A 12,065-nucleotide genomic window follows, 5' to 3' on the forward strand; every position below is an offset into this window, starting at 1 on the left:
TACACTACTGTGTAGACTTGAATCAAATCCACTTAATCTCACATAAACACATTTATCCATGGACTATGAGATACTACAGCCATGCAGAGATGTCACAGGCTTCCTAAAAACCCAAAATAAAACACTCCTGGTGGTCAAGGTTTCAAATCCAAAGGATAGAATAGGTTGACTTCTCACAGTTCCTTCAATTTCCTGTCAACATGATCTGATTGCTGACAGTCACAGGATGATAGAAGATTTGCAGACCAGATCTCAGATTCAGATTGAAAACAGGGGGCCTGATAATTGAAACTTTGTCAGGTTTTTGTGAGGATGACATAGAAAGAATGCAGAGAGCTAGGGATAGGTTAAGTGAATGGGCCAAAGTCTGACAGAGCCTTAGAATCATACAGCGGGGAAACAGAGCCTTCGGTCTAACCATGTCAAGAGTAGTTTTGGTGGTCATTTCTACCATATCGAACTGATACGGTAAAAACGAGACAGTGTTCCTCCAGGGCCAAGGCGCTACATGAACAACAATAATAACACAAACTACAGTGTAACAATGAATGGACATTAATAAAAACATTGTTTTAGCAGTAAGTCAAAAAAATCTTGCAACAAATTTCAGATGGAATAAAGCGTGCTCATAGCGTTCAGGAGCCCGCTGACTTTGGGGGGGGGGGGGGGAAAGGAACTGACCACGAGAGACTGAATGCTCCGGTATCTGCTGCCAGATGGCAGGAGGGAGAAGAGTTTGTGAGAGGTCTTGCACAATGCTTGTAGCCTTACGGATGCAGCGTGTGCAGTAAATGTCTGTAATGGAGGGAAGAGAGACCCCGATGATCTTCTCAGCTGTCCTCACTATCCTTGTAGGGTCTTACGTTCCAAGATGGTGCAAGTCCCAAACCAGGCAGTGATGCAGCTGCTCAGGTTACTCAATGAACCCTCTGGAGAATGTAGTAAGTATGGGGGAAGCGGGGGTGGGAGAATGGGCTTTCCTCAACCTATGCAGAAGGTAGAGACACTGCTGGGCTGCCTTGGCTATGGAGCTTGTGTTGAGGGTCCAGGTGAGATTCTCTGCCAGGTGGCTGCCAAGAAAGTTGGTGCTCTTCAAGATCTCCACAGGGGAGCCGATGTCCAGTGAAGAATGGTTGTTCCGTGCCCTTCTGAAGTCAGCAACCATTGTTTTTTCATTTTTAAAAATTTTTTTTAGTGCGAGACGCAGTGAGAGACACAAAGTACACAAATCTCTATTTAATTTCCACCACCAGGAAGAAAGGAAACACCCGAGTGGCCAGTGACAAGCAGTGCCCTTCACATCAAAGGGCAATGCTGTGTGATCAAACAGTGAAGGGGAGGGCAGGGATTAAATCAAAAGAGAGTTGGAGGTGGAAGCAACCATTGTTTTAGCTACATTCAGAGACAGGTTGTTGGCTGCTGCACCTCCTCTCTGTATGCTGACTCATTGTTCATGCTGATGAGACCCACTACTGTCATATCATCAGTGATCCTGATGATGTGATTTGAGCTGTGCATCGCTGCACAGTCATGTATCAGTAGAGTGAACAGTAGCGATCTAAACACACAGCCCTGGAGGCCTGCGTGCTCAGTGTGATGTTGGAGATGCCGCTCCCAATCTGGACTGACTCAGGTTCCCCCAGTCAAGAAGTCCAGGAGCCAGTTACAGAGGGAGCTATTCAAGCTCAGCCGACTCTGCTGAGGAATGATAGACTTCAGCTCTGCATTCAACACTTTGAACAGTAATCGGACAGTGTCCTTGTTCTCCAGCTGGGTGAGGGCCAGATAGAGGGTGGTGGAAATGGCATCGTCTGTTGGGACGATACGTGAACTGTAGGATGTCCAGGGAGGGGGGGCAGCAGGGTTTTAATATGCCTAATTCAAAGCTTCTCCGAACACTTCAAAATGAGGAGTGTTAGCATAACGGGGTGGAGTCATTCAGGCAGGACGCTGAAGATTTCTTCAGCACACGAACGATGGTAAAGGCCTTGAAGTCCGTTGGAAGTATTCTGCTGCTGGCCCATATCCCACCAAACCTTGCCTATTCATGAACTTATCCAAATGTTTTTTAAAAGTTGTAACTGTACCTGCATCCACCACTTTCTCTGGCAGTTCATTCCACACATGAACCACTCAGTGTGTAAAAGAAGTTGCCTCTCATGTCCTTTTTAAATCCTGCTCACCTTTAAAAATATGCCGCCCTAGTTTTGAACTCAGCCACCCTAAGGAAAAGACCCTGGTCATTCACCTTAACCTATGCCCCTTATGATTTTATCAACCTCATTAAGGTCACCCCTCAACCTCCTACAGGCCAGTGAATAGGTCCCAGCCTTTCCAGTCTATTCTTATATCTCAAACCTCCCAATCCAAGAAACATTGTGGGGTAAATCTCTTCTCAACCCTCTCCACATAACCTTCCTATAACAGGGCAACCAGAATTGCACACAGTAAGCCAGACGAGGCCTCACCAACATCTTGTGCAATCTCACGCTGGAGTGGGAAAAGGCCAATGTATTCACTTTGGCAGGAAGAATAAAAAAAGTAGAGAATTACTTAAATGGAGAAGGACTGCAGAATTCTCAGGGGCAGAGGGATCGAGCTGTCCTAGTGCATGAGTCACAGGAAATTAATCTGCACTGACAACACAAAATCAGGAAGGCTAATGGGATGCTAGCTTTTATTGAGAGAGGAATTGAAAATAAAAGTGAGGATGTTATGCTTCAGTTACACAAAACCTTGGTGAGACCACATCCTGAATAGCGTGCGTAGTTCTGGTCGCCTTGTTTAAAAGGAAGGATGGAAATGTGTTAGAAGTGATTCAGCGGAAGTTTACTGGATTGGTCCCTGGATAGCAGGTTGCCTTATAAGGAAAGGTTGGACAGTCCGGACTTGATTTCACTGGAGTTTTGAAGGGTGATGGGTGACTTCACTAAGTGTATAAGATGCTGCCTGGTCTGGACAAGATGGATGTGGAAATAATGTTGGCTCTTGTGGGTGAGTCCAGAAGGGGGTACTCTTAAAATTAGGGGATACCCTTTCAGGACAGGGGAAGAAGAGAACTTTTGTTTCCTCGGAGGGCTGAGAGACTTTGGAACTCTGTCTCAGAAGGCAGTCGAAGTGGTTCATTGAATATACATTTCATGCAGAAATGGACAGACTCTTGTCTAACAGAGGAATCAAAGAGTTATTGGATGTAGATGGGAATGCGGAATTTGACACAAACAGATGAGCCACTATCTTACTGAATGGCAGAGCAGGCTTCAGAGGCCAAACAGCCTACTCCTGCTCCTAATTTGTAATTCATGTGTTTTTGTTTGACAAGTGGTTTGACCACCATTAACACACAAAAGAAAACGGCAAACAGGTTGGAGGAAGTGTACCTTATACCGAGGCACACATTTCTGCCAGGAACGCATCTCAGTTGATGTTAATAAACACACAGCATGGCCGTCATGTCGTAAAAGGTGAGCTTTTGTAATACATTCCGAGATATCTCACAGTTTGGATACTGTAATGTCATACTGCTTTGATTGGAATGCTATGATACTCTCTAGTCAACCTCTGCCAATATTAATAAATCTAAATTTAACTCTTGCTCCTTTTAATCTACTATTTGCTGTTAATAGAGCCTTGCAGTAGTGGGAACAAGACAACTTAGCATCTTAGCACAGAAGGATCTGATAATAATCATAACTGGGGTTTTTACAAACAGATAGGATACAGAATTACTTCTACTGAAAGGAATCTTTCATGGTGCTGGTGAACCCCCTCCATTGGTGGAAGCACAGTAAGGTAGCAAGGACGAGAGAGGCAAATTAAAACCAATGAGAGGGGAAATTACAAGTACGATAGGATTCCTTTTGTGTGTGCAATAAGGGCACTGTGCTAATGAGGTTGATGTATTTACAGGTAAACTGCTTCAGCAAATACTAAAATACAAAATGAGATATGGGCTTTTCCGTTTATTGTCTGTGAACGATGGTGCTTTGTAGATCTGGCCAATTCTAGTTCATGACATTTAGGTGGGGCACAGGGTTTAATCTTTGTTATACAGAGTTCCTGTACTTGGTCACAGGACAAATGGCATTGCCAGGCTCCCTCCCCAAACAGCAGGCAGCATTTTGTACAATAGCTCACACCTAGCCTCTGAGCAGCATTACAGGGGACAGCATGTCAATAGCAGATGTGCATCCTAGAAATATGTGTGAAGGAAAGAAAATGAAGATGACAAAAGGGATTTGAAACCACATGAGAAATAACAGTTTTTAAAAAAAAAGCTGTTAGGAAGGGAAGTTTTCTCAATTCAAGTCAATTTTTAATATGAACAATGACTCGCAATCCAGAAATGAGTCAGAGCAACAGGCGGTAGCACTGCTGTCATGGGGGGGGGGGGTGGGGGGTGGAGGAGAGAGGGAGGCATGGGGGCAGAGAGACAAAGAAAGTCCAACACCCATGAAGCGTCAGATGGGAGACAACTGTCTGGACATTGCCTTCAACCCCAGATAGAGATGAGGAGGTTGTCAATGATGCTCATCATGATGGTATCCTGCTCAGTGAGACAAGCGGAACACTTGGGAGAACCAATTTATATATGAACCACCCCTTATTGGCATTAGCCAATGTACACAGCTTTCATTCTATTAAGTCAATTACATATACAAATGTTAGCTGCAGGTCAGCTGTTACAGTTGAGCCTTATCAGATACAATAAAAAAGATTGATTCTTATAAATGTATCAATATGTGCACAGTTTACATACACCTGTTAGATTAGATTAGATTAGATTACCTACAGTGTGGAAACAGGCCCTTCGGCCCAACAAGTCCACACCGACCCTTCGAACAGTAACCCCGCCCAGTCCCATTTCCCTCTGACTAATGCACGATACCACTGTTCCAATTTCCTTCCTACACTCTTTCCCTTCCCATCATTTCAGTTGTGCAGGTTAGGTGAATTAACCATGCTAAATTGTCCATGGTGTTAGGTGCATTAGTCAGAGGGAAATGGGTCTGGGTTACTCTTCAGAGGGTCAGTGTGGACTGGTTAGACCGATGGGCCTGTTTCCACACTGTAGGGAATTTAATCTAAATGGGAAGCACAGTGGTTAGCACTGCTGCCTCACAGTGCCAGAGACCTGGGTTCAATTCCCGCCTCAGGCGACTATCTGTGTGGAGTTTACACATTCTCCTCCTTCCCCCCCCCCCCCCCCGGGTCTGCACGGTGTAGAGAGCGCTTTACTCTGTATCTAATCCCGTTCTCTACCTTTCCCTGGGAGAGTTTGATGGGGAAGACGGTATAGAGAGAGCTTTACTCTGTATCTAACCCCCTGGGGGTGGGGGGAGGCAGGTGCTTGAAATGGTAGCAATCCAATTTGAAGCATTAGCTTAAAATTAAAGTGACACTTGGAAAAAAAAAAGAGGGCAGGTAACAAATTTAGGGCAAGTTCATAGGAACTATTAAAAGGGAAATAAAAATGATGTTAAAAACTCAGAGGCAGTACAAAGAATAATGAACAGTGAGTTGTAAAGGATTTACTAAAGATATGAAAAGTAGATGAATAGGTAAAAAGGATGAGATCAGTTAGTGATTTAAAATAATCTTATGGAGGAATAAGGAACTAAACAAAGTCTTTGCTCTATTTTTTCCAGAACAATGTGGTTACAGGAATGAAATGGGAGCAATGAGCTAGGACATGATTACGGCAACATCGGGAAGAGGTGATGAAGTGGAGCAGTGAGCAACATTTTATCAGAGAGAAAATGAGGACTGCAGATGCTGGAGATCAGAGTTGAAGAGTGTGGTGCTGGAAAAGCACAGCCGGTCAGGTGGCATCCGAGGAGCAGGAAAGTCGACGTTTTGAGCATAAGCTCTTCATCAGGAATGAGGGGGTGGCCCAAGGGGGCTGAGAGACAAATGGGAGGGGGGGTGGGGCTGGGGGATTGGTAGCTGGGAATGTGATATGTGATAGGTAGATGAAGGTGGGGGTGAAGGTGATAGGTCAGAGGGGAGGGTGCAGTGGAGAGGTGGGAAGATGGATATGTAGGACAGTGCCGATTTGGAAGGTTGGGTCTGGGGAGGTGGGGGAAAGAGTGTGGATGAGGAAACTGGTGAAATCCACATTGGGACCCTCCAACCACATGGAATGAAAGTGGAAAACGAGGCATTCTTCCTCCAAGCATCGGGTGGTTGGACTTTGACGGTGGAGGAGGCACAGGACTCATGTCCTTGGCGGAGTGGGAGGGGGAGTGTTTGGCCACAAGGTGATGGGGTTGGTTGGTGTGTGTGTCCCGGAGCTGTTCTCTGAAGCATTCTGCAAGTAGGCGTCCAATCTCCCCAATGTAGAGGGGACCTCAGCAGGATCAACGAAGACATTAGATGACTTGTGTGGAAGTGCAGGTAAATTCCTGACAGATGTGGAAGGCTCCTTTGGAAGTAGGGGTGGGGGTGGGGGCGCAGGTCTTACAATTCTTACAGTGGTATGGGAAGGTGCCAGGAGGGGAGGGGCATGGACCTGACAAAGGAGTCGCAGAGGGAATGGTCTTTATGAGATGCAGATAGGGGTGGGGTGGGAAATCTCTCTGGTGGTGGGGTCTATTTGTAGGTGGTGAAAGTGGCAGAGGATGATGTGATTTTTCTGGAGGTTGGTGGGGTGGAAGTTGAGGACTTGGGGGTTCTGTCCTTGTTGCGGTTGGAAGGGTGGGGTTCAAGGGTGTTGGAGGCTGTTCAAACAAGATTCAGTTGGCTGATTGCTGATTTTGACCCATCAGGTTGAGGGCCATAAGGAGCTGGTACAAAACATGAGTTGAGGCCAGCTATGATTTTTTTGAATGGTGGGGCAGATTTGGAGGAGTGGGAGGAGTCACAGTTCTGAGGTGATGTCAGATCTGTACCAATCACTGATTTGGACACATTTAAGTACTGTCCATAGAAAGGGCATATCAGAGATTTCAATAAAATGATGCCTAGAATAAGGAGCTTTGGTTATTAGGAAAGATCTCAGAAATTATTTTTTTAAATATATAGAACAGGATAGTAGGAGACTTAAACAAGATGATGTTCAAATTTACTAGGGCTTTTGCTATAACAACTCTGGAATCCATTTTCACTGGTGATTTGGTAACGAGACATGTCAATTTAAAAATCACCATCAAAAGGAGGAAGAGAGGTGATTAGGAGCATTTAGGAGGTTTTTGTTTATAACAAGATTCTCGTAGGGCATTGATGTCTTAAGTGGAAACATGTTCTGATAAAGCTTTAAAAACAAAGGAAGTAGGTAAATACTTTAAAAAAAAAAGCAAACTTAAAAGGGCACAAGAAATAACTGAATAGTTTTTTAAAAGTAGACATGGTAATGTACCAAATAGTTTCCTCAGTGCTGCAAAATTCTACGACTGCTTCCTCTCTCTGAACCTTCAGCATGTCGAGGACAAGGTACATTGGCCCATGCTGTTCTTGCAGCACCTTGAGGCATCTGCCTGATACTCTAGCACATACACTCATTCTCCTTTATCTACAGTACAAGTTAGTTAAAGAATTCCAATTAATTAGTTAAGGACCAATTAATTCTCTTTGACAAAACCATGTTGACTCTGCCTGGTTGCCTTGAATTTATCCAGGTGCCTTGTAATAACATCCCTCGTAATAGCTTCTAATATGTTCCCTATGACAGATGTTAAACTGACTGGCCTGTTGTGTCCTGCTTTTTGTCTCCCCCTTTTTTGAATATAGGAGTTACATTACCTATTTTCCAATCTAAAAGAACCTTCTCCCTGCATCTAATGTGGTTTGGAAAATTAAAATCAACTCATTAATTATTTCACTAGCTACTTCTTTTATGACTCTAAGATGAAATCGATCAATCAGGACCCTAAGACTTGTTGTGAACTGCAACTATTTCCCTGGTAATTGTAATATTCCTGAGTTCCTTCTTCCCCTTCAATTCCGGATTTACAACTATTTCAGGAACATTACTGGTATTCCCTCGAGTAAAGGCTGCAAAATAACTGGTTCAATTTGCCTGCCTCCATACATTGATAATTTCCCAGACTCATTTTCTGTAGGACCAACACTACTTCGTTAATTATTTTCTAAATATCTGAAGAAACATTTCCTGTTTTTATATTTTTGGCTAACTTTCCCTCGTACTCAGATTTTTCCCTCCTTACTTAATCTGGTTTTTATATTCTGTCCAATCTTCTGACCTACCTTTGCACTATTAGAAGCACTTTTTCTTTGAGTTTGATGCTACCTTTAACATTTTCAGTTGACTACAGGTGGCAAGTCCATCCCTTAGAATTTTTGTTATTTGTTGTAATGTATCTATTCTGCACTTTCTGGAATATCCCTGAAACGTTTGCCACAAAAGCTTGTAGGTCACGGACTGTCTTACTCACAATAATTGTGTTACAGCGATAAAGTTAGTGAGCACTGACTTATTTATCTTAAAATAATTAAACAAGAATGAATAATAGGTAATTAACCTGCTCGGACATGTTATGGTATCAATCTGATAGACATTAGACTTGAACTCCGGTCTTCTGGCTCAAAGCCATATTGACTCTGCCAAAGGGCCTTGAACACAGTGTTCTCAGCTATAATTTCTTTAATAGCAGCTTCCAGCATCTTCCCTTTGACAGTATGACTAATTTGGCATTTTTCATATTTTGGTATAGCTCAGATATACTAACATATTCTCTGTTTCTGCATAGTCACCATCTGAACAACAGTTAAAATAAAAAAGGCACTTAGCTTAATGTGATGTGGGTGGTAGTTAGTACACCTGAAGACGTATAAAATGCTCACTTCCAAGTGAGTGTACTCAAATACACACATCAAGCTCTTACACAATAGCTTTTAACAAAGAAGCCTTCGTAGAAGGTGGGAAATTCAGTCATTTTGTTAATAAACTGCATTCACATCCGTATGAGTCACCCACACACCAAGAGGTGCTATGGTGTTTTTTGTGTGGAGGGGGATGGAGAGGCAGGAAATGAACAAACAATACAGACACAGTAAAGTGAAACCAACATCAATATGGCATGGCACTGGAGAGAAAATGATGAGGACCACGTCAACTTAGCTACCAGCAATCTTCAAAGGGCTACTTGGGAAGAGCAGTAGAACAAATCCTGAGAGAGACAGGGATCTGAAGTCATTACAATCTTCCACTTCTCACAACTAGAACAGAAAATGCCTCCGGCTCAATTCCAAAACAAAACATATTTGGTCCAACTAAGATTGATATTGCATTCCTGTTTCATGTTATGCAACTTGGCAAGATACAACTAGCCAAGCAAACTGATTCAGCAGACTAATGTCAATGTTTTGCTGACAATGACCCTGCACCCCACCTTCCCTAATGGAGCCCTTTAATTGTCAGCATTGTCAGAATATTGGGAGTAATGTTTGAATACTGTACTTGCAGCTGCCCAGAGGTATCCTTCTGCTAATATCTCCTTCAAAATACATTTCAGGTAATGTTAGGAATTTCTCAACAACCAGTCATCATGTCAGGCAATAGTCATTTGCCTTTTTAATTGAACACTTGTTGAAGTAAGACAAAACAGAAAGTGTTTCATTACTGTTTAGATTACAAACCTCTGATGTGCTGGCATTTGTCAGAGTCATAGAGGTCTACCATCTAAACAAAAAAAAATTATTCAGCCTATCAGGTCTGTACCTGATTGGGTGAAAGTCTCGAGTAAGGACAGATCAAGTAAGGCTGTGGTAGGCTTAAAATATGAAGACAGTTCACTTTGGCAAGTTACTGGAATATCACAGTAAATAACAAACCTCCAGAACAGAAGAAAATCAGTCGGTGAAACTGGATTCATACTTGGATGAATAGATGATGGTATCATCAGTCTTTGGGTCATTTCATAGAAATGGTGCCCACCTCTGTTAAAGAGCACAAACTCAATGGTAAGGCTTTCATTAGCATGTGACAGAAAAGCAGACACCACATCAAGTGCATTTTCCTGTCCCCGTCTCATCCTATTTCCTTCATGGCCGAATGTGTAGAAGACATGGATTTTATTTTTTTTTTAAACACAAGAAGAGTGTTTCAAACAAAACCTCTCACTTCAAAGTTCCAGGTAGTTCCCCCAGCCTAGATTCTCAAACATGGCATTTATTCGAAGCCAGAAACATCCTACTATTTTGAGTGGTGTGGTCGTGCGAGGGATGTTGACTGGGAAATGGGCAGAAATCCCTTGCTCATCTTTTAAATACTTTACATCCCCAAGAGGGCAGTCAGGGCTTGGTTTCTTCTGAAAGCTGACACAACTGACATTTGCACAGAAGTGTCAACCTACATTATGGCTCAAGGCTACGCTTAGTTGGAAAATTCACATCAGTAAACTCCCACATTCAACACATGGTATGTGCAAAGACAGCTGGACTGAGGTGTAGAAATAGCAGGGAGTCTAAAATGGCATGTGTCCTGAACTAAAGGGTGGTGGGATTCAGACAGAGCTTCACAGAGAAAGTGTTGCAGACTTAACAGCAGTCTCTCACACACACACACACAAAATAATTTCTTAAACGAAAAGGTGGTTCATGTTAAAATTCAGGAATAACTTAAGGTATACTGTTGGCATTCGATAGTAGAAAGTTACACTATAATCATTTTTTTCATAGCTATTTTTAAATTTTCTACCTTATTATACGCTTCTGGGCAGGCAGGACTTGGATCCAGGACTCCTGGTTCACAGGTCGGGACACTATCACAATACCATCAGAGCCCCAAGACTCATATCCCTTCAAGTCAGGATCGAACCAACTACCTAAGGATGCCAGTGTTAACAGACCTCTGCTGTACCAGATGAGCCAACAGACATCCAATATTTTATGTTCTGGGTTTTTGCTAATTCAACTGAAAATAATTTCAAAGTACATTTGCTATTATGAACTCTAAGTCGTAGAGTATCAAAGCATGACAAGTAATGGCATCAGCAGCTGAGAAGTCTCAAACATTCCAGAAACAGAACCAATCAATCCTAATGACACAGTTGGCTATTATATTATATATATCTATTATAATAGACTAGAGAGACCAGGAAGGAAAGAGGTTCCATTCCAACAAGGGGCAGGAAAGAAATAGGCCGAGTTATCTTCAACCCCATCTCTATCCACATCCCCTACTGGAAACAGAGTGTAGATACCAACATCTGGGCTCACCTAGGCTGACTTTCAGTGTGAAGGGAGTAGGAGACAGTTTGACCAGTGCATTGTCAGATAGGCAATACTGCATTAACTTTGTCCTGAAGATGGTCACATTTTTCAAATGATATGTTGCATCTGTCGAGGGTAATATGAATGTCCTTCTGTAGTTATCTTGGCAGAAAAGCTGGGGAATTCTCCTTAGTATCCTGGGCAAATACTTATCACTCAACTAACTAAAATAGATTACATGATCATTAACGCGTTGCTGCTTGTGGGAAGTTGCTGTGCAAAAATGAGTTGCCATTTATTTCCATTGTAACTGACTACATTTCACGTGCAATTAATTGTTTAAAAAACATTTCACAACTGGAGGTCGTGAAAGGTGCTCTATAAATAGAAGGTATTTCTAATGGGGACTTGAATGATTGGATTTTTTAAGAAGTTGCTCATAGGATGTAGGTGCCACTGATTAGATCAGCATTTATTACCAAACCCCAATTCCCTGGAGGTGGCACCTTAACCACTACATTCCATGTGATGTAGGGACACATACAGTGTAACGCAGAAGAGAACAACAGGATTTTAACTCAGCGACGCAAAGATATATTCACCAAGCCTCCTCAGACAGCACCTTCCAAACTCACAACCACTTCCATCCAGAAGGAGGGCGGCAGATACACAGGGACACCACCCCCTGCAAGTTCCCCTCTGAGCCACTCACCAGCCTGACGTGGAAATATATCATTCCTTCAGTGTCACTGGGTCAAAATCCTGGAATTCCCTCCCTCAGGGCATTGAGAGTCAACCTACAGCAGGTGGACTGCAGCGGTTCAATATGGCGGCTCACACCCACCTTCAAGGGGCAACTAGGGATGGGCAATAAATACTGGGCCAGCCTGCGA

The sequence above is a fragment of the Hemiscyllium ocellatum genome, chromosome X (genome assembly GCF_020745735.1).
Source record: "Hemiscyllium ocellatum isolate sHemOce1 chromosome X, sHemOce1.pat.X.cur, whole genome shotgun sequence".
NCBI lineage: Eukaryota > Metazoa > Chordata > Chondrichthyes > Orectolobiformes > Hemiscylliidae > Hemiscyllium > Hemiscyllium ocellatum.